Source organism: Dendrobium catenatum, unplaced genomic scaffold (genome assembly GCF_001605985.2).
Source record: "Dendrobium catenatum unplaced genomic scaffold, ASM160598v2 fragScaff_scaffold_543, whole genome shotgun sequence".
Taxonomy (NCBI): Eukaryota; Viridiplantae; Streptophyta; class Magnoliopsida; order Asparagales; family Orchidaceae; genus Dendrobium; species Dendrobium catenatum.
In genome coordinates, this window is record NW_021319005.1 from 225200 (window position 1) to 248308 (window position 23109).

Sequence of the window (23109 nt, forward strand, 5' to 3'; positions counted from 1 at the left end):
ATCTCCAGAAAGTTTGAATAGGTTGTTAGACCTAACGAAATTGTCCCAAGACTAACCAAGAGAGGTGTGAAATGGTAAATTAAAACACTCCTGGAAATTATAGAAAAACTATTTTTAATTTTTTCTAATCACGATGATAAAATTTTTTAAAAATATTTTTTAACCACAAATTAACTTGCAGAAAATAAAAATAGTAAAAAGTAAAGATAGAAAGAACACTAAAATTTATAGAGGTTCAGTCCAACAAGACCTACGTCCACTCCCTGATGACACCTCCTTCAGGTATTTCACTATACCAAAGTGCCTCTCTTTTTGCTCCCAAAATAAGGCGGAAAAGCCCTTACAATTAACCTCTTTTCCACCAATCTCTAGTGTGATAGAGTACCATTGTCCTTTTATACCCTCCTGGTGATGGTAAAGAAGTGGCATCCTTTCAAACCCTCCTGGTGTCAAAAAATAACGGTCATCCTTTCATAATCTCTTTGTGTCAGTAGAATACTATCATCATATAGTATGAACAGTTAAAAATTGAACCAATTCATCTGGTATGATTCTATACAAACACATTTTGTACTCTAGTTGGCATAATGTACGAACCCAATATCATACAATACAATAAGTTTAACCAAATCATGCTTAATTTGGTACAAAAATGGATGAGATTATTTCGTACTCTGGACATCATCTGTATAAATCCAAGTTTGTACAGTATGAATAGTTCAATAAAGTTACCTATTTGTATGGACGAACTGGTACACACCCATTTCAAACTCATGACGTTGTCTGTATGAACCTATGATTATACAATATGATCAGTTTAGAAAAAATTGAGTTCATTTGGAATGAAGCTTTATGTAACCATTTTGTACTTTGGATGTCGTCTGTATGAATGTTACTTTGCATAGTATGAACATGACAGAACATTTTTCCTGGCATGATTCAATCAACTCTGTTCTGGAGGAAAACTCAGGTCAAATCGTCTCATACGATCTATGATTGTACAGTGCGATTAGTTATAAAAACTTAACTTTTAAACTCCCCATATGTGTGTGTGTGCATGGTTACCCAATTAAAATTATAATCTCTCAGTCTCAAGAAAAATATAAAAGTATAGACTTCAATTATAATAAATCTTAATTTATTTTGTCTTGAAGTCTTCAGTAGTCCTGAGTATGATTTCCTTGAAATGTTAGTACACACAAATAACACAAACAATATTTCTAATATATGTTAGGAGAAATAGTAATCAACATAATAACATTCTGGAATCATAAAAAAAAACACATGATATAAAAACCTAGTTTTGAAAAATAAGTTGCAACACATGGTGTTGGGTTGGGGGAACTATGGCCTTGTGCTATCCAATATTTTTGGAAAGAAAAACTAAAGATATAGTGCTGGGGCTGAAAGCTATGGCACTGTGCTCTTAGGATGGAGTGGACAGCGACGGTAGATCAAAATTTAATAAAAATATTAATTTTCACTATCTCTCATTTTATTAAAACTCTAACCCATTCAGCAATTTAGAGAGAGAGAGGGAGATTTTTTAGTGAGGAAAGTTTATTTTGGGTGACACCAGTCTATGTTTTACTATCAGCACACTTTAAAAATTATAAGAATCGAGGTTGGTTACATTCTACCAATCTAAATTTTTAAAAGATACAAAATATTTGTAATTTTTATTATTTTATTTATAATTTTATTAAGTAAAAATATGGACAACTATGTACTAATAAACCTTTTACTCTGTAACTTTTTGAATGTTGTAGATATATTATTATGGATATTTAGGTTCTAGGTAAATTAAAAAATGTATTTTTTGTTAACATAGAAAATAATTTTGATCCTTAAAATTAGTCTGTAGTGTAGTAGAAGCTTTAAAATTACTTTCCGAACAATCTTCAATATGTTGGTGAATTTTTTAAATACTAAATTTCTCCTCATATGTAAAATTATATGTTACCAATACTTACAATAATATATATGATTTATACTCAAAATGTGTGATTATGAGGAAACTTAAGATTAGAGGAAATTCTAATGTGCTCGATGCATCAAGAGTTAAAAGGGCTTGAATTTCTAGCATGTTAAACATTTGGGAGTCATAAAGCCTATTTTTTGATACGCTAGTGTGGTGGAGTCATAAGGGCCTATTTCTAATGGGAGGTATAAGGGCTTGAGGAAAATTTGTTAACTTTTTACTCTTATATATGGAGTGCATTTTGTTTTTGTGCACAATCTATTTTATTTCAATTATTTGTAACTTATATTCTACCCAATATAATGCTTTACTATTTGATGTTTTTAAATCTATTTCATTTGAATAATGAGTTGGTTATTAAAAATTTAGATTGATGGGTGTCACTTACTAAGCTAGGTTGGCTCACACCTACTCAACACACTATTTAGGGAGGGAAAAGGGGAAAGATCTAGTTGTTTAATTGAAGATTCAAGATATGATCTGTCTAAGTTTACATAAGTATTTTATTATTTTTATACAATCATGGCTAGTTCTTTATTTGTTATGTTATGGTTTCTATCTATGTACTATAGTGTATATATTGTTGTACATGCGTTTTGATGATGAATGAAAAGAAAGGAAAAAATTTTATGGATGAGGTAATTTCACTATTTGATAGTATATTAATAACCTAGCAAACTATTTAAAAAAATAAAGAAAATCTAAAATAAAAACCTTAAAACTTTGATTTTGTTTGGCCTATCACCATTCAAAATGATATGACCTATCTTATATGTGGGCCATATTGTATTGGGTTATAAAACCTAGATTGTCAAGGCTAACTTCACCATAGTCAATACACCAACAACTTAGAATTTTATATTAAATAGATCTTTTCTAAACATCTTTAGGGCAGTGTGTTCAACTTACCACATTTCCATAATATTCTTAATAGAAGGAAAAGGGATAATGATGAGGGTAGACCACACCTAGTCATGAACTATTTTCTAAAGGCAGTTGGTTAGGTAGTAATAACCTCAAAAAAGGTCCTTCACATAGACATATAATGGGATCCTATATTGAAATTTTATTTATTTTCACATTATCTTATTTTACTATAAGAATGCCTCACTTGAAGATTTTGTGTAGGATAATTTACTTGCATGGCTAAAAAATTAATTAAATATTCCAAATACTTTAACAATCAAGTCCTAAATCTAACTCTAGATAGAGAACACAACATTATAGTGTGCAACTTACTAGTGCTATAATGCCATATATGAACCTCATCACATAATCATCATCAGTGTCTTAATAACTACCGAAGCACAATAACATGAGTAACCTATGTGCCATGATAGAGCAATTAATTTAGTTACTATTATGAGGATATACATCAATATAGTTAGAGTGCCATCAAAGAGGAATTTGCCAGCATGAAAGCATTAGTTCAAAAAATAAAGAGCTGTAGTGTTACCACTGTTAGTGTCACAATTCTAGTAGTAGTTATGGGTCATAAATATAAATATCATGGTTGAATTTTTTAAGGGGCTTAGCCATTTTGTACTATTGCATTCAATCTTAAGTAGTGTCTAGAGGGGGAGAGAGAGAGAGAGTGAGTGCAAATTAATGAAATTAAATTCAATGTAAAGGAAATATTATATTTCTGTTGCAAGTACTTCCCTGTTCTGTTTATCCTTTTCTTTCTCTTGTACTTTTATTTATCATTAAAATGGAGTATGTTTATTTATTTTAATTATAATAGCTAACTGTATTATTTTTTTGGGCTTATGAAATTGAGAACATGACTACATAAGAATATATCTTATTTATATGAATAATGCTATACTATTTTAAAATACTTCATGCTTCATTTAGTATTTATAGAGGTCTTGTATGAATTTAAAAATTAGTGTGATCTACATCCTCAACAAAGGCATAGTTGAAACCAAAAGGGGATTTAGAACAAAACCTTTTCATATATAGATATATAGGGCAAGTGTTATGAAGTCATAAATGATAGATAGCTATTATATTAATGTATCTTTGCTTGAAAATCCAACAAACTTGATAGAGAAGAGGAGCATTTATGCTCTAATTCATAATAATGACATATGAGATCTATCTTTTTCTTTTATGAGCTCTTAATTGTGATAGGTTCTAGGTCACTTAGGAATAAATTTTTTTATCATTAAACTTAGCTGATTACTCTCATTAGCACAACCTTTCAATCTTAATGATAAGATAAATTAAATAATTCAAGTGGAAAATTTTAATTTAATGTCTAAATGCAATATCACAAAAGATTTGATTTAAATTTATATTTTGAGTTTCTTTAATCAAATATGTATATATAAACATTATGCCATTTTGAAGGATAGACTAATATGCTTCTATCTATTTGAGAAGAGAAACTTTCCATTATGATTGAATTATGCAAAGGGTATATTCAATTAGTTCCGAAGGATAAAAGAAACATTCACATATCATTCTAATTATGAAATTAATCTAATATTTAATGCTTAGGTATTCATTCCATAAATCATTTCAAAGAAACTAAGATAAAGTTTATTTTTTTTTGGATTGTAGAGTCCATATAGGGGCAAGCCCCAATAGTTAATTATATCTCCTAAGAGAATACTATAAATTAAAGTGAAGACTAACAAAATATCTGGGCTAATAAGATTTAATGTATTAGCTTTAGATTACAAATTCTCTAGTTGTGCTCATAATGATTTATACTTTTGGATTTTAAGAGAATTGAGCAGAAATGTGCAAAGATTGACGAGAAGTTTATAATCTAGACTTATGCTTGTTTGGAGTGACTTGTTAGCTAACAATCCTAAGAGATCAAAAGATGAATAACACTCTCAAATTTATGACATAAGATAAGTAATTTTAACTTTTAATTTTAATGTCTCTATCGAGAAGACTCACTATTAACTCTATGTTTTATATTATTTTATTTTACTTAACTAAATTTTCTAAGAAATTTTGGCTACATAATAAATCCATCCAAAGGAAAATCATAGCATCCTATGAGCATAATTGGGACCCCACAACCGTGCCCATGATGGGCATAAAAGCTTGGCTTAATATTTATTGAAGATATAAAATCTGTGCATGTGTGAATGATCGAGTAAAGGGGTTGGTTTTATGGTACTTAGTACTATATCATCCTAGAACTGATATATATGTTCTCATAAAGTATGGAATATATACACCGAAAGAAACATATAAGAATTTCTACCCACTAATGTAAAATACCACCCATATGAATGCAATGTCTAAAGCAATGTAAAAAATGAAAGTTCAAATATAAAAAGTAATTTATTTATTCATTGATTTTATAATTTACAAGAGACTCAAATTCTCTAAAAAAGAAAGGTGGCTACGCTCCACCATAATAAATATTGGTTTCTAATCGTACCATGTATATAGATTCAAATATACATGTTTATTTTCTTCAATCTCCAAGTCATCTATGGAATTTTGAAATAGAGTATCCACCAAAGGAAAGGATATCATCTTTTGGATCCATATTTGTACATGTACAACCAGGCATATTTAAATACTTTACAACTCAAGTCACTATATATACAACTTCATCTATGTATACTTTAATTTTATAATGACTTGTACATGTACACATAATTCCTAGGCACATTCTAGTTTGACTCTTATAGGAATTTAAAGAATATAAAATTAAGTAAGGTGCAAAGTCAATGTGTAATAACCTAATGCTTCTAATGCATTCCTTAAAGTGCCTAAGTGCAAAAATAGGAATTCAAAATGTATGAAATAAATATTGCTCAAATAAAATAAGTATACAAAAGTAATCTCCAAGAAAAGCACTTGACAAGAAAATCACACCACCGGCCTAGCCTAGGCTAGTTTTTGTTCTCCTAGAAAACTAAGTGTTTGTAGAAAGGATATATGACTTGAAATGCTCCTAGGTTTTATTAATTTAAAATCATCTATGAATGAATTTATTTTTTAAAAGTCCTTATAGGATGGTTTGAATTCAAGTTTCAATGATTTAGATTTTTTAAATTTTTTTTAATGATATATTGATCATTTAAGTTATTTATATTTTTATTTTAAAGAAAATAACATTCAACAAACTTGTAAATGCTAAATGTTGTTTATTATTATGTCTTATACTAAAAAAATGTAATGTTACCCACCCTCCAAAATTGGAGAAGATTGATAGTATGAGTCTTTCTTTTTAATTAAATGTTTTGGTCCTTAAACATTCCTAAGTCAATGCACATTTTCCCTCCTGAAAGGAAACAACCACAAGGGTATAGAAATTGTAATGTATGCATGTTATTATTAATAATTTTATTTGAATTTAAACAATTATTTATTGATTTATTTAAGTTTAAACTTTTGTGTTACATTCTTTTAAATTTGTTCATGGTGTTGTAGGGCTTCAATATGACACAAAGCCCTAAAGCTTGAGGTAGTAGAACCTAAAAAAACATCAATGAAAAGAATGTTGGTTATTTATTTGTTGTCTTAATTTTATTGGAGTGAAAATTTACAAATATTTTAATGATTTTATAATTTTTTCATATTTAATGAATATTTTAATTCATGTTATATAGGGTCCATTTCTAGAATTTTTTTTATTTATATTAGTTTCTAAATTTTTTATAATTTTCATAAATACTAGACTTAGAGATGAGTCTAATGTCTTTGCATTTACTGAATTTGATGGTTTGTGAAATTAGTATGAATTTTACAAGTTTGGTGTGTTTTATGAACTAAGTTTGACCCAAATGTTAAGTTTTTGATTTACTGTGGATTCTGGAATTTTTATTTTTTTCATAAATACAAGATCAAGGGGTATGTCTAATGAGTTTACTAAATTTGAAGTTTTTGGAAATTTGTTAGGAATTTTACAAGTTTGGTGTATTTTTATATTGGTTTAATTGTTTAATTAGGGGCATCTTCTTATTTTTGTACCAAATCAACTCTAATCCTCTTGAAATCATTCCCTAATGTCAAAAATGTACTCTAGGGTAGATTTCAAGTGTTTGAAGTGGTTTTTCTAATTTTTTATTTTATTTTAAATATTTAGTTTAATTAATTAGTGAATTTTTTAATTCCAAAAATTAATTTTAATTTTGGAAGAATCTTATAGGGTTTTTATTTTTACTATGGTTTGCTTTTAATTATGAGCATTTTAATATGTTAAATATAATTTTTGGATTATGAATTTTCAAATATCTTTGACCAATTATGTACATGAATCTTAGGTTCTCTAAATGACAAACCAAATGACCACAAGATGCAATATAATTTTAAACATACGTACAAGATTACATGTGCTTCAAACCACTAAATTTGGGCTTATCAAAGCCGACCTAGGTAGAAAAAGAAAATACCAAAGCTAAATGCATCTATAGCTTTTGCAATTTGTTTAAGGAGCTATACTTGGAGTTGGGTGAAATCAGTGGCAAACTAACCATGACATACATATAAACATACCACAGAAACATAAAAATCTAGTTCTAAGTGTGTAAATATTTATGAATTTTCAAAGTGATGGGTCTAAAATAAACCCATAAACATGAAAATTCAAATAATAGAAAATTTGATCAAACCATTATCCGAAAAAATTAGTTTAGCTCAAGGATAAACCCTAATATACACCATCCAAATTTGAGGAATATTTGAGTTGAATTTAGAAATGGTTCAATGGAGACTTGTTTTGGACACTTGGGTCAAGCTATTTAGCTAGCGCATATAGACCAAATAGTTGGGTCACTTAGGGTTGATCCCTAGGGATTCTATGGATGGTTCTATATAACCAACATAGGTTGGCATGGTTAACCAAGGTTAAACATAGCTTGGATTTTTGCTTAATGTGCGTGAAATGATATTCTAAACCTGTTAGAATAGGTTTCATGATTTAGTTTGATTGAGCCATATTTAGGTTTAAAGGAAATCTAATTTTTAATGATAACATTTTAAGATTTTATGGTCAACTATGGTAAACCCTGGTCAACCCAGGTTCAATATTGATTCAATGCATCATGCTAGTGATAAGAATCATGATCAATAAGTTTGGATAGGTTTCCATGGTCAAAAAAAAAAAAAAGCCATATCTAGTGGCATGGGCTATAAGTATTTGAAGGTTTTTTTAGCTTACGAAAATTCTTTGAGTTTTAAGGGATAGGAATCTTGAAATTCCTTCAATTAAATATTATTTTCCTTAGGGACAAGCCTAATCAGTATGCAAGTGATAGAAATAGAATCCATGGTCATTTGATCAGGTTTCAAGGTAAAGGAAAATTTCTCTAAAAATATGATATGGACAAATGGAGTTTGGGTTTGGTTCTAACACTTAAATTTTGGATTTTTGAGTTTGCATTGAATTTAATCAATTGATTTGATTTCTATTTGATATAGACAATGTCTTGGGAAGATATATGGTTTTGAAATTCTTAGATCATTGGCAATTATTAATGATCATCAATGATTGAACATGTGATCAACTACCTATCACTGTGAGCTATCAACTAATCTATCTAAATAATTATTTTCTATTAGGGTTTAAAGATTTTTGCTTGATTTAGAGAGGATTGACCTCATCCAAAAATAGGGTTAACAAATATACACCTAATAGGTGTGATGAATTTGAAAAGTAAATCACATGTAATGGCGTTGACAAAAGTGATCAATAAAATCTTGAAACTTATTTGATATTTAGATTTGATTATGGATGAATTTATACTTGACTAGGATAGAATCCCCAAAACAAGTGGATTTAGAATCTGAATGAGATAATGTATTTCAAATAGATAGAATTTATATTTTGTTAGGATTACATCTCCTAAATAAGAAGGAATAAAATTTGAATGAGATAGTGACTCTCAAGCAAATGAAATTTATACTTCAATTAAATAACATGTACTATATAAAAAGTATTAAAATCTGAATGAGATACTGGCTCTTAAATGGATGAAATTTATAATTGACTAGGATAACTTCTTTTAGACATGAAGGATTGAAATCTAATTCAGATAGTGACTCTCAAATAGATAAAATTAATACGTGACTAGCATAGCATATCTTAGATAAGAATGATTGAAATCTAAATATGATAGAGGCTCTCAAATAGATGAAATTTATACTTGACTAGGATAACATCTCGTATATAAGAAGGATTGAACTCTGAATAAGATAGTGACTTTCAAATAAATGCAATTGATACTTATCAAGGATAGTATCTTTTACAAAAGAAAGGTTAAAATATTAATGAGATAACAGCTCTCAAATACATGAAATTTATACTTGATTAGGATAGTGCATCCTAGATAAAAAGGATTGAAATTTAAATGAGATAGCAGCTCTCAAAGAGATGAACTTTATACTTGACTAAGACAATGCCTCCTAGATAATGGGTAAGCGACTAGAAAATCTGCCACATCTTTCCCTTTCATTATTCATAAAGGATTGAATATGATTTAAAATTTGATAATATCATTGACCATCTAGCTGGTCTCCCTGATATAGTTTGATGGGTCATCAAATATTATAAAGGATTTATTCTAGATATTAAATTCACTGTATAAGAGGGCATATAATACCTTAACTTTTGAGCGGTGAAGATTAAAGTTAAGCAATATTTCTCTATTGGATGATAATTTACTTCAGTTGGATGTAAACAATTACTCAGATAGTAATGTATATTTTTCTTTTCTTTCCTCATTAACCCGAGCTAACATGGTGTGAAGAGATTCACTTAATGTTATGGCATATAAAAGTAGCAGCTTCCTTGGAATAAGAGTAGATAAAACCAGAGGATTTGTCAAATACTAATTTACATTGTCAAATGCTTTTTGACAACTTTCATTCCACTTAAAATGAGTGTCTTTTTAACATAGAGCAACAAACAATTGACATCTACCTAGAAGATTTGATATGAATCTTCTAAAGTGTGCTAGTTGACCTAGGAAAGATGTTAACTAAGTAAGACTCTTAGGCAATTACTTTCTATTATAACCTTAATTTTATTTTTGATCTATACCAATTCCTCAATGACAGATAATAAAGCCTAAAAACTTTCCTGAAGTGACACCAAAAGCACACTTTAATGGATTCCTTTTCAAGTTATACTGTCATAATATTTGGAAAATGATTCTTAGATCATACAAATCATGACTTTTAATAACTAGATCATCAAAATAACATTCCACTTGAAGGTGGATTAGTTCATAAAAAATACTTATCATTTCTTGTTGATAAGTTTCCCAACATTCTTTAATCTTAATGGTATTAATTTACAACAATAGACTCCTATCACTATTTTAAAAGTTATTTACTTTTCATCCTTAAGAGTCATTTTTATTTTGCTATACCGAGATGATCCATCCATAAAAATATTATTGCATGGGAGGAAGTAATATCAACCATACATTCTTGTATTGAAAATGAAAATTAATTTTTAAGTCAAGCTTTCTTTATATCTCTATAATTAAAGAAGATTAAATTTTACCATCTTCTTCTTAATTAGAATGATTCTTGCTAACCAGGTTGGATATCTCTCCTCTATACTAAAGACTACATTGATTATCTTTTTGATTTCAAAAATCACTTGTTATTTGATGTTGAGTGACATTCAACATGGTGCTTGTTTAGTAAGAATCATTTATGATTGAATTTCTAATTTATGAACTTCTATATCTAGAGATAATCCAAGCATTTCTTCATAAACACAAGGAAAAAATATCATTGAATTCTCTAAATAATTCTATCATTTCATTGGCCTTATTCTTATTCACTAAGTAACTTATAAAAATTTGATGAGGTCTTTTTTTAGTTCTCATATTTATTTCATTCAGATCATCAATCAATGATGTAATCACTTATTTATGTTTTGGAGGTGCATCCCTAACTTGAGAGTCATCTAGAACATTCGAAGTTTCTAAATAGAGATCATTAAGGGTTTTAATGTTCACTATCAAGAGACTATTAGAGTATAGATTATTTGATATAACTAACTAATATTTATCATCATTAAAAAATTATAGAGTAGCAAAGCCAACACCCAATATTTATGCTTTTTTTATGATAATTTATATTCCATTGGTGTTCAAATTATTGGGTTTTACCTCTAGACCAATTTGATGGCATTAAACCTTTCTTAGTGAACTTGTTTATATAATTTGAATACCAGTCATAATGGAGTTCCACTATTTTATCCATAAATGGATCATTCAATGTTAAATCAATATTGGAGGTTTAGCTGGTAGAAGATATAGAAATATTGGCTTTGGTATCAAGGTTTAAAGGAAAAAAGGTTTTTACCTCTTACCTTTTTACATCACTTTGGATGAGTGGAGTAAGGGTAATATTTTCCACATTCTTCATTAATCTCTCCATGGTAGATAAATTTGAATGATCTTCCCTAGTGACTTGGTCCATGTCCTTGTTGGTATTAGCTTCTATAGAAATCTAAATCTTTAGTTGTTTTATATTATTCCAATATTCTATAGCCTGTGACTTTTTATAAATTACATAGAATTCATCTTCCAAAATGGACTCAAATTAAAATGTATTGAAGGCACCATTATTTGCACACTTTTCTTTTCATTTTTTTTTATTGCTCAATTTTTCTATCCTCGGCCTCTTCTTTTAGATCGTTAAGCCATTCTACTGCCTCTTTGTGAAGGTGTAGGTCACCAATGAACATCATGGTTAAGGTTAGGATGGTTAACTTTTTTCCTTTTTTTTTTTTACTTATTCTTCAGCTATTTTAAAACTTTTATGGAAAATAGTCAGCTTCTTAGGCAGATATTATAAACATCTTTGCATATAATGTCTTCATGAATTAAAAATGGTTGTAAGTCACCTATAATACATAGCTCTTCTCCCTCATGAGAATATTTGATATGTTGAAGAAGGGTAGAAGGCACCATTCTATATTCATGTAGCTAAGGTATACCCAAAAGGGTGTTAAATGAAGCTTTGGAATCTATTATATGAAATTTGGCTTAGGTCTTTAGATCTTCTATTTCTAATAGCAAAGTGATTGAATGCAAAGTTCTTTAACCTTATTCATTGAACTTAATAACATCATTTTATTAGAACAGAGTTTGTGAGTATCCACTTACAGGTATGCAAGAGTTGTAATAGTCATAGTGTTAATAGATGCACTTAAATCAACAAGGATATGAGACAATCTAAAATTATCTACGTTCACATATATTTATAATTTACGATTATGATCTATAATTTCCAACAAAAAATCATCATCTAAAAATGTAACTTCTAGAATCTCTTTCAACTCAAAGCTTCTTCAAATTGCGTTGATGCTAGCTAGGCCATATAGATCTTTGGGCTGAGGAAAGCTTTAATTAACGCCTCTCTCATCCCTTTGGAAATATCCAAAGCATCATAGATAATCAGTTTTATACATAATTTTCTAAGATGTTCTAACACATTATAATCCACTTTAAGAATATCTTAATTAGGCACATATGGATTTGTTTGAATTAATATTAAGGGTTCTTGATTATCAGTTACCTTCTTTCCTTTGTTGGTTTCAGATATTGATGGTGGTAACACTTTACCACTATGCATATTTACTTTAACTCTCTTTTGAAGATGAGACATATGATTCTTTTGATTCTATATATTTATTTATCTTTAATGCTTTATATGATGACTTATAAGAACAATTTTTGTACATATAGGATCACCTAGAATATTAAGGACAGTGTAATCAATAGTAGAGAAATATTTAATTGATTATTTTATTTCATTTGAATTTATTTTAGGTTATATATAGTTATTTTCTATTGCATTTTTTATTTGATCATCACAAGATATAGAAAACATATACATTAACTCTTTCTTCATTGCTTTGTTAGCCCCTTGTGGGATTATATATAAATCATATGGGTAAGAAGTACAAGATTTTTTTCTTTTTCAAAAGAGGAAACTAAAACTTTATTATTTACAATGTTTCTTTAATTATTGAACTCTTTCTTTTGAATTGCTGATGAATTACCAGCTTATCTCTTCTTGGGTTCTTTAGAATGGACTTTATGCTGGACTTCTTCTTCAAGAGCTGCTAGATTAATTCGGAGGGGCCTCTACACTCCTTGAGAAACTTGAGTAGATAAATCATAAATTTTATTTAAAATTTTCTTAGAATATCAAGATAGTCCATACCCCAATTATCATCAAGTTTTGTACATAAAATTGATATGAAAGCCCAACCAATGACTCATTTAGTAGATCCTTATCTATAATTAGCTAAATACTACTTGGGTATCATAACTGATCCATCATTGATATTTTTTCAAGCTACTCCTTGAAAGGTTTACAATCTTCTAATTCATGACTGATCATCTAGTAATAATGGAAATATTTACGTGCCCCACTTTCCCCACATCTTTTGACTTCTTAAGTTCAGCAAGGTTGAATTATGTATTCTTTAGAAGACTCTTAAAGATCTTCCTAATAGCCTCTCTTTTAAATCAATAAGCATTATTATTTAAAGCTTCAAGTCTCTCTCTTCCCCCTTTAGGAGTATGGTTGAAATGAGATTTAAATTATCATTTAGGAGGTCTATTATATTGTTAATATTGTGATGGATGACCTAATTTTTTTGCCTGAATCTACATTGGGCATTTTCTTTTATCCACTGCAGACATTATTCAAGACTTCTTTTCAAGTACCTTTTGAGATTTTAGTTTTTTAAATTTTACTAGAGATTTATCTTTTGAGAAAGTAAATTTAGATACACTACAGGAAAATACGCATTTACTGGCAGATTTTTCCGGCGGACAAAGTTGAGTCGAAACACATGGCTCATGCAGCGGCGCATTGTACGTAGGAAAATCTACAGCATTATTTTTGGCGCAAATTCCGTCGGTAACTCGCCAACGTATATTGCGCCGGTAAAGTCGTCGGAATATACCTATAATTTATTTTTTCGGTGCACTTTACAGCTAAAAGGTTATCGGCGCAGTTACCGTCGGACGATGCGCCGGCGTATTTAAACTCAATGACTTAACACCGGCGCATAATGCACCGGCCATGTTTCCGGTGTCTTGGACACCGGAAAATCTGCCGGTGTATACCCTATTTTTGAAATCGAGCCTGACGGCTGCTCATTTCTTTCGTTCGTTTCTCTCACAACTTCTTTGTCTCCCTTGTCACCCTCTGTCGCTCACCGTATATCGACGTCGCCGACTTGTGTTGACGATCAACGGATGTCGCCGACGATCACCGCATTCGTCACCAGGGCAAAGACCTCTTTTTGACCGTGGGTTTCCGCCTCCCTCCCGTCGCCTCCCTTAATTTTTTTTTTGTTCATGTAATTTCTTTTTAGACATTTGATTTAGGATTCATATTGTAGATGTTTTATGTTGAAAATTTTTGCAAAATCAATTTGGATTCATGCCGGGTATTTCTATTATGGAAGCCATGCTTTTTTGAGAGGTTTGATGGAGAAATATAGAGAGAGTAAGGAGGATCAACATATGATTTTATTGATTTAGAGAAAACATATGATAAAGTTTCAAGAGTAGTGCTATTGAGTGTTCTTGCAAAAAAAAAAGTTAATAACGCTTATATTCAATATTTTTTTGTTTCTAAACTATTCAAAATCAATTTGGATTCATGCCGGGTAGGTCTACTATGGAAGTTATAAATTTTTGTAGAGGTTTGGATGGAAAAGTATAGATAGAATAAAAAATATATGATAAAGTTTCAAGAAAAGTGCTATGGAGAGTTCTTGAAAAGAAAGGAGTTAATAACAATTACATTCCAATCATTAAAATATGTATGCAGGAGCTAGTACTTGTGTTCAAACAGAAGGTGGTTTGACAAAGTATTTTCCTATTTCGGTTGGATTACATCAAGGATCAGCCTTAAGTCCATATCTTTTTTGCTTTAGTCATGGATGAACTCACTAGACATTTTCAAGAGGATGTACCATGGTGTATGCTTTTTGCTAATGATATTCTTTTTGTTGATAAGACATTTGCAAGAGGATTGTGATTTTGGGTACGGTGATCAAGTCATTAATAATAGTACACGTCCTAGATGGTTGTGAGACTTTGCAATGCTTTATGATGTTGAATGAGTTACGTGTTGCCGAGATGAGATGCTTTGGTGGATGAGTGGCTTGACCCTTTTAGATAGGATACAAATTAATCATAATTTTGTATACAATCACCTTAATGACTTCCTTGCATTGAATCACCTACAACTTTGCTCTTATATGTAGGTTATAGATATTAGAAATCAAAGAAGTTGGATGTATAACCGATTATCTCAAGGACGAAAGACATTAACAGATGAATTCATTAATGGGGTAAACATTTTCATTCAGCAAGTGAAACAACTACCAAGCTTCATATTAGAAGGAAAGTTTTGATGTCCATGTTCTAAACATAAAAATCTAGTGCATCTAGAACCAGATGATGTAACTGTTAATCTGTATCGTAGAGGATTCATGCTACGGTATTGGTATTGGACTTCTCATGGTGAGTACGAGCCACAATTTGATTATCAATGCGGTCCTTCTACAAGCACTAATATAGCTGAGGTTGAAAATATCCAACCAAATCTTGAGAAATTAGTTCATGATGCAACTGGAATACATGTTGAACAAAATACATAAGAGTTACCAAATAAGGAGGCACAGAATTTTTATGATTTATTTCATGCTGCCTTGTAACCAATCTGGAGAGAGTGCACTACTCACTCAGAGTTATCTGTTGCTATGAAGATGTTAAGCATCAAGGCAGAATAGAATGTTCCTCGTGAATATTTTAATCAATTCATTGGGATGCTTAAGAAAACTAATCTGACAGATAATCTAATTCCTACAGATCTATATCAAACAAAAAAAAGTTAGTTTCCAAACTTGGTTTGACATACACAAAGATAAATTGTTGTGTCAATGGATGCATGTTATACTTTAAAGAAGATTTCTCAGAGATTGCATTCCATCATTGCAATGCACCAAGGTTTAAACCAAAATCTGGTAGTAGAAGGAAGCAGAAGGATGTGCCTGTCAGTAGGATGTTCTACTTTCCAATAATTCCGAGATTACAACGGCTATATGCATCAATGAGATCTGCTGCATATATGAGATGGAATAATGATCACATTTCACAATAAGGTGTTATCACACATCCATCAGAAGCAGAGGCTTGGAGACACATTGATCGTGCACATCCAACAATTGTGACAGAACTAAGAAATGTCAGATTAGGTTTATGCGCATATGATTTTACTCCATTCAGTTAGTCTGCTACACCGTACTCATTTTGGCCCGTGATACTCACTCCTTACGATCTTCCTCTAGAGTTGTGTATGACTACTCCTTATATGTTTCTGTCACTTACCATTCTAGGGCCACATAATCCAAAAGTGAAGATTGATGTATTCTTACAACCGTTAATTGATTATTTAAGTTCATTATGGAAAGAGGGAGTAAATACATATGATATCTCCACCAAACAGAATTTTACACTAAGAGCAGCATTACTTTGGATAATTGGGGACTTTCCTGCATATGGTATGTTCTCAGGTTGGAACACTTCAGGCAAGTTAGCTTATCCATATTGTATGGAACATATAAAATCATTAACTTTAAAGTATGGTAGGAAGAACACTTAGTTTGATTATCATTGAATGTTTTTACCTCAAAGTCATCCTTTCAGGCGAAATAAAGAAGCCTTTACTAAAATAAAATGGTGATGTTTCAACCTCCTCCAAGATTAAGTATTGAAGAAATTTTTGAAAGAGTCTGGTTCATGCCCACCATAATGGATTTTACAACATTAGTTGAGTTCAGATTACCAGGATATGGTGTCAACCATAATTGGACCAAGAAAAGTATTTTTTGGTCATTGTCATATTGGAGAACAAACCTGATTAGACATAATTTAGATGTTATACATATAGAGAAAAATGCTTTTGATAACATTTTCAATACAATTATGGACATCAAAGATAAATCCAAAGATAATATAAAAGCAAGGATGGACTTAAAAGAGATTTGTAGGAGGAAAGCTTCGGAATTGAAGGATGGTGGAGGTGAAAAATTACTCAAACCAAAAGCTCCGTTCACATTAACTTTAGAGCAAAAATGAACAATTTGTGAATGGGTGAAGACCTTACGAGTACCTGATGGATATTCATCCAATCTAAGCAGGTGTGTTGGCATAAATTCAAGGAGATTATTCAGATTGAAAAGACATGATTGTCACATCTTCATGCAATGTCTACTATCAACTGCTTTTAGTTATTTGCCAGATCAAATTTTAAATCCCTTGATCGAGCTAAGTGTATTCTTCAAAGATTTTTGCTCTTCTAAATTAAATGGGGAGAACTTGATCTCTATGGAGCAGCAAATTCCTTTTATTCTGTGTCAACTTGAGAAGATATTTCCTGTAGGCTTTTTTGACTCTATGGAGCATCTGCTAGTTCATTTACCATATGAGCTATGGTTGGTAGACCTGTTCAGTATAGGTGGATGTATCCTTTTGAGAAATATTTAAATAAACTTAAGAAGACCGCTAAGAATAAAGCACGACTCGAAGGCTCTATCTGTGAAGCATATTTAACATACGAGATAACTCAGTTTTGTTCATATTATTTTGAAACAATGTCTCAATCAGGTGAAGGAGAATACCTTAAAATGTTGGTAAATCCTCTAATATATTTATATTCTATGAAAGTGGTGAACCTGTAGGCTAGCACCGTGCGCTATTTGACCGATAAGGAGATGACAATTTTCACATTATATATATTGCTGAACTTTGAAGAAGTTGAGCCGTATCTCGAGTAAGTATGAGTTAAATTTTTCATATTTTCATTATTCTTATAAACTTTATTCTAATCTCAAAATGGTTTGTAGGAGATTCATTGATGGTTTAAGTACATCAGAAGAAGGAGAAGTCCAGAAAATAGTGGAGAAAGAATTTATTGCTTGGTTTAAAAATACAGTATATTTTGAATAATTAGTCTTAATTAGTTATTTATGTAATTACTTAATATTATTAATAATAACATCTTATTTATTTAAAGGTACACTCTGAAGAAAGTGATTTGCAGAATTTAGGGATATTTGAGTTAGCTTGGGGACCAAATAGATTAGTCAAATGTTATCAAATATTTCTGGTCAATGGTTATAAATTCCAAACAAAAAATTGGTGCTAAGGTAGGAAGACAAAAAATTCTTGCGTATGTGTAAGAGGGAACACTAATACAGGGGATGATTCTGAATACTACGGGGTATTACAATAAATATTAGAGGTGGAATATCCCGGTCACAGGAATACTGTGTATCTCTTCAATTGTGAATGGTTTGATCCAGTATAAAATAGAGGCATAAGAGTACATCCAATTTACGGTATAACAGAAGTAAAGCGGGGTTGGAGATATGCAAATTTTGATCTATTCATCATTGCTAGTCAGGCAACTCAAGTCTATTATGCTAACTATCCAAGCAGATACGAGGTAAATAGGATTGGCTGGTAGTTATGATGATAAAACCAAGGAGAGTAATTGAGAAAACCACTTCAATACCATCAGCACATAAATAAGAGTTTATTTCAAATTTAAAAAAATCTCCCAATCAATGTAAATGACCAAATCAGAATTAATGAGAGCGAGTTGCAGTTAGAGGAGGTAGATCTAACCATAGACGAAAGTAATGACGAATCTGATAGTCCTGGAAGTGTATCATCTTATGAAAGTGAATTAACAAAAGATGAGTTAACATAAGGTAAATCAATTTTTTTTACTCACGGCATTTATTTTATTATTACTACACTGCATTTTTTTACTTCCCTGTATTTTACTTCACTGCATTTATTTTATTGTTACTACTGCGTTATTTTTTATTAAATTTTTGTTATAACTCATGTTTCTAATATTTCATATTTATTTCTATGCAGATGGCTTCAGGTGAAGAGCCTAGTAGAGGATTGATAAAAAATATTTTTAACAGGCGCACAAAGAAGATCACTACAGCTGGACCAGCTAGGACAGTACATACTGAGGGGACCACCTCGTCTCAGCCTGCTACACAACCTCAGCCTGCTACATAGCCCAGCCTGCTACACAGCCTTAGCCAACTACACAGCCTTAGACTGCTACATAACCTTTAACCACTTCTGGAGCCAGTAGCCCACAGTTCTACTCACCAGACCCCCAATTTCCTTCACCAGATCCTGGGCAGAGTACTCCTTTCTACCCATACTACGCACCCCCACCTTATGCTGGTGCCCCTCCAACTTATCCATTTCCACCATATGCTCCACCATACTATCCCCCACCACCCCATCAGCCTTCTTCAGCTAGACCTTCGACAGCAGTTGGACCTTCGACACCAGCTGCACTAGAGCAGGCGACAAATGGTAGAATATTGATAGCATCTGAGGGTGACACATATGTACTTTATCTTTTATTTAAGCTAATGAATATTTATATTATATATTTGTTTCATATAAATATTTTTTTGTAGGTTCTACCCATCAAAACAACTGACACATAAAATACGAGACATCATAAAGAGCAGGTTTGACGCTCCTTATGTTTCTTGGAAGAAAATCCCGAAAGAAGTCCGGGAGATGTGGTTTAGAGAGTTTGAGGTATTTTTGGGTTTTAGTTTTTATGTTAAATGATTTATTATTTTTTACTTAAGCTAAAAATCTTATATATTATATATCATATGTATTTGAATGTAGAAAGAATTTTGTTGGCAGCACCAACACAATGACAAGATTAGAAAGAATTTTGAGAAGCGTGGATCTACTCGGATGCGCGAAATGTTCACAGATATTAGAAAGTCTGGGAAGTGACCATTATGGATCTGAGAGGCTATATAGGATGAGTTGAACACTGCTTGTGGCAGTGCAGAGTATACCAGGAGGAGTGATCAAAACCGACAGAACAGAGCTTATGATGTTGGGGGCTTGGGTAGTTCCCTTCATACTAGCGGCTCCGTTCCACATACTGAGCACATATAATGTTTGGTAATGAATTTTGAATGTTTTTTTAATACAAATATTAATAGAATTCTTTTAATTCTAACAGAAAGAGATGCTAGAGAACCGACTCCTGTGGAATTGTATAGTCACACTCATAGGCAATAGGAGGCTCAACAATGGATTGATGAGAGAGAAAAAAAAAGCCTTTGTAAGTATATATATATATAGAAATTTTTTTAGTTTAATTATATATATATATATATATTTATATTCTACTTCACAGGAGGAGTATACACTGCTTCGGGAGAGTCATGCTGCTTCAGGTGAGGGCTCTTCTGGAAGCTCTGTGGAGTTTTCTGAGTATCGCATCTGGTCACAGGCCATCGGAGGAATGCAACATGGTAGAGTTTATGGTTTGGGTTCCCAAGCTCAGGCATACGAGAGGATGACCTCCTCTACTACATACAGCTTCGCATCCAGTTCACATGAGACCTTACATGCTCAACAAATAAGTGCCCTTCAAGTAGAGCTAGAACAAGTAAGGAAAACATAAGCTGATTAGCAAGATCAGTTGCAAGCACAGGTCCAAAAGCAGATGTAGTTGCAGGAGCATTAGAATCAATTATTGGATGAATTGCGCAAAATGAGGGACTAGATGAGTGGAAAAAAGGTAGCTCAAACTGAGGAGTCCACGGATTCAGAGTAGTTTACATTAGGAACTTATTTATATCTTTGAATCTATAATATTGAATGCTATGTAATGTTTTTAGTTTGTTGTTGCTATTGAACAATTTTATTTAATGAGTATTTATGTTTTTGTGCATCTGTTGAAGAATTTTATGTTGTGGAATTGTTATAAACTATTGTGGATAGATATTTGTATAGATTTGCAGGTGTGTGAATTTGATTGTTGGCTGCGAAGGTAATTTTTTTTATTAATGCTATAGGTTTTCGACAGATTATGCATCGGAGATTTGACAGAAATGATGATACAACGAATCAGATCGATCATGCTGGCATTTTTGTGTGCGCCGAAAATTACTGGTGCATTTTATGGCGTCTTGTCCGCCGAAGATTTCCGACGCTACTTCTACTCCGGAAATTAGCTGTTGCTTATTTATGGCGCACCTACGACGGTTTATGCGCCGGTAGTTTCCAGCTAATACATACGACGTAAACTACCGACGCATTCGTCGTCGGAATTATCGATTGAAAATTGCCATATTTTATATCACATTTTGCGCCGGTAATGCGCCGGAACGAGCGCCAGAATGGTTTCTGACGCATTACAAATGTCGAAAGACATTTAGTGACGTATGCCAAACCGGTGCAGGACAATCCGACGGAAATGCGCCAAAAATTGAGGATTTTCATCAGATATTATGGATTACCAGCGGATACTGTCTGTCGGTAACAACGTGTTTTCATATAGTGATGTTTCCTCTTAAAGATTAGAAGATTTACTCAATAACTTCTCAAAAGTTTTAATTGTAAATCCTTTTAGTAGGAAGGCAATTAGACCATGAATATTCTTCAGAAGAATTTTTATAGCAAGTTGTTCTTGGAGTTGAGGTTCACATTTCATACTAATGTTTCTGCATCTTATGATGTACTCTACTAAACTTTCATCTGGTTTCTATTTTGCTACAACTAGATCCCTTACTGTGACATAATGATGTACTGGAGTAAACCTTTTAGTGATCATCTATTCTAGTTCTACAAATTTGTACACTATCCCATTAGGTATCTCAGTATACCATTCAAATGTAATGTTAGATAGATTTCTTAAAAATGGTCTAAAGAGTAGAGCATCGTTGGCATATGCATTACAATAGCTGGCCCTAAAATGTGCTAGATTTTGCTTCATAATCCTTATTATTTCAAAAATTTTGAATGATAGTGGAAAAAATCCTCTAGGATAAAGTACCAGGTCATATTCTTCTCAATAGGGTCAACCCTTTAGACTAGATGAGGTGCCCTAAGACTATTCTAGAGTTTCTTTGACTTGCTATTTTATCATTTGCATTATGTCAACTATTTATACTATCTCCTTTCTAATCTCACAACTTCAATTTTATTTTATACTATTATCGCTTTAGATTTATTGTAATGTTGCATATACTAGATTAATGTAGAATCTAAGTAATCTTTAGCAGAAGGAACTTTTTTATTTTGCAGGGTAGCCATAGTAGCTAAAAATTCTTCCATTTTCTTCTACATTTTATCTATCATTTATCTTTCTGACTTAGTTAATATAATAGACTACTTCTTAGATCAGAGATATATTCTTCATCATCATATTCTTTCTTCATATTTTTATTATACACAATGAATTTATCTTTGTCTTCTTTTTATCTTGCTAGGTAGACAATTATATATCCACCATGAATTGACTTTCATCCATTTCCTCATCCTGTAGATTAAATTTTATATTATATTCATCCTTTTGTTTGTCTATTATTGGATACTCTCCTTCAAGTGTTCCATAATTTTTTTTTATGATTTTCCAACTACATAATGCGCGTGTACAGGAGCATATACTCTAATAGGTGATACTTCTAAAAGTTCGTGTAGGTTATTAGACCTTATAGAACTATTTCCATGCCTAACTAATAAGAGTGGGGCGGGGGTAAATTTGTTATTAAAAAAAAATTCTTGAACTTTTTAAAACCTTTATAGATTCTTGACAGTTAAATCAAGATTCTTGAAACATGCAGTTGTTTAGAAATAATTATCACAGATGATTTTCTAACCACAAAATTTTAAATGCATAAAAATAAAAATGCAAGAAAAATTAAAGGCAATAGAAGAACACCAAATTATGGTGGTTCAGTCCAACTAGACCTACATCCAATCCATGGATACTTCTTCTCTAGGTACTACACTAAATAATAGTGACTCTCCTTTTTCCCCCACAATAAGGAAGAGAAGCCCTTACAAACTCTCTTCCATCAACCCAGAGCGGTATATAATCATCACATTTTTACACTCTCTAAGTGATGGAAGCATATCGTCTCATTCTTTTTCACCCTCTTGGTGAAGGAGGAGTACCTACACTTCCATTTTCACCGTCTTAATGAAGGTAGAGTACCAACAAATTCTTTCTCACCCTCCTGGTGAAGGAAGAGAACCTTGATCCAATCTTGAAGATCTCTCTCAATAGCCTCCAAAGAA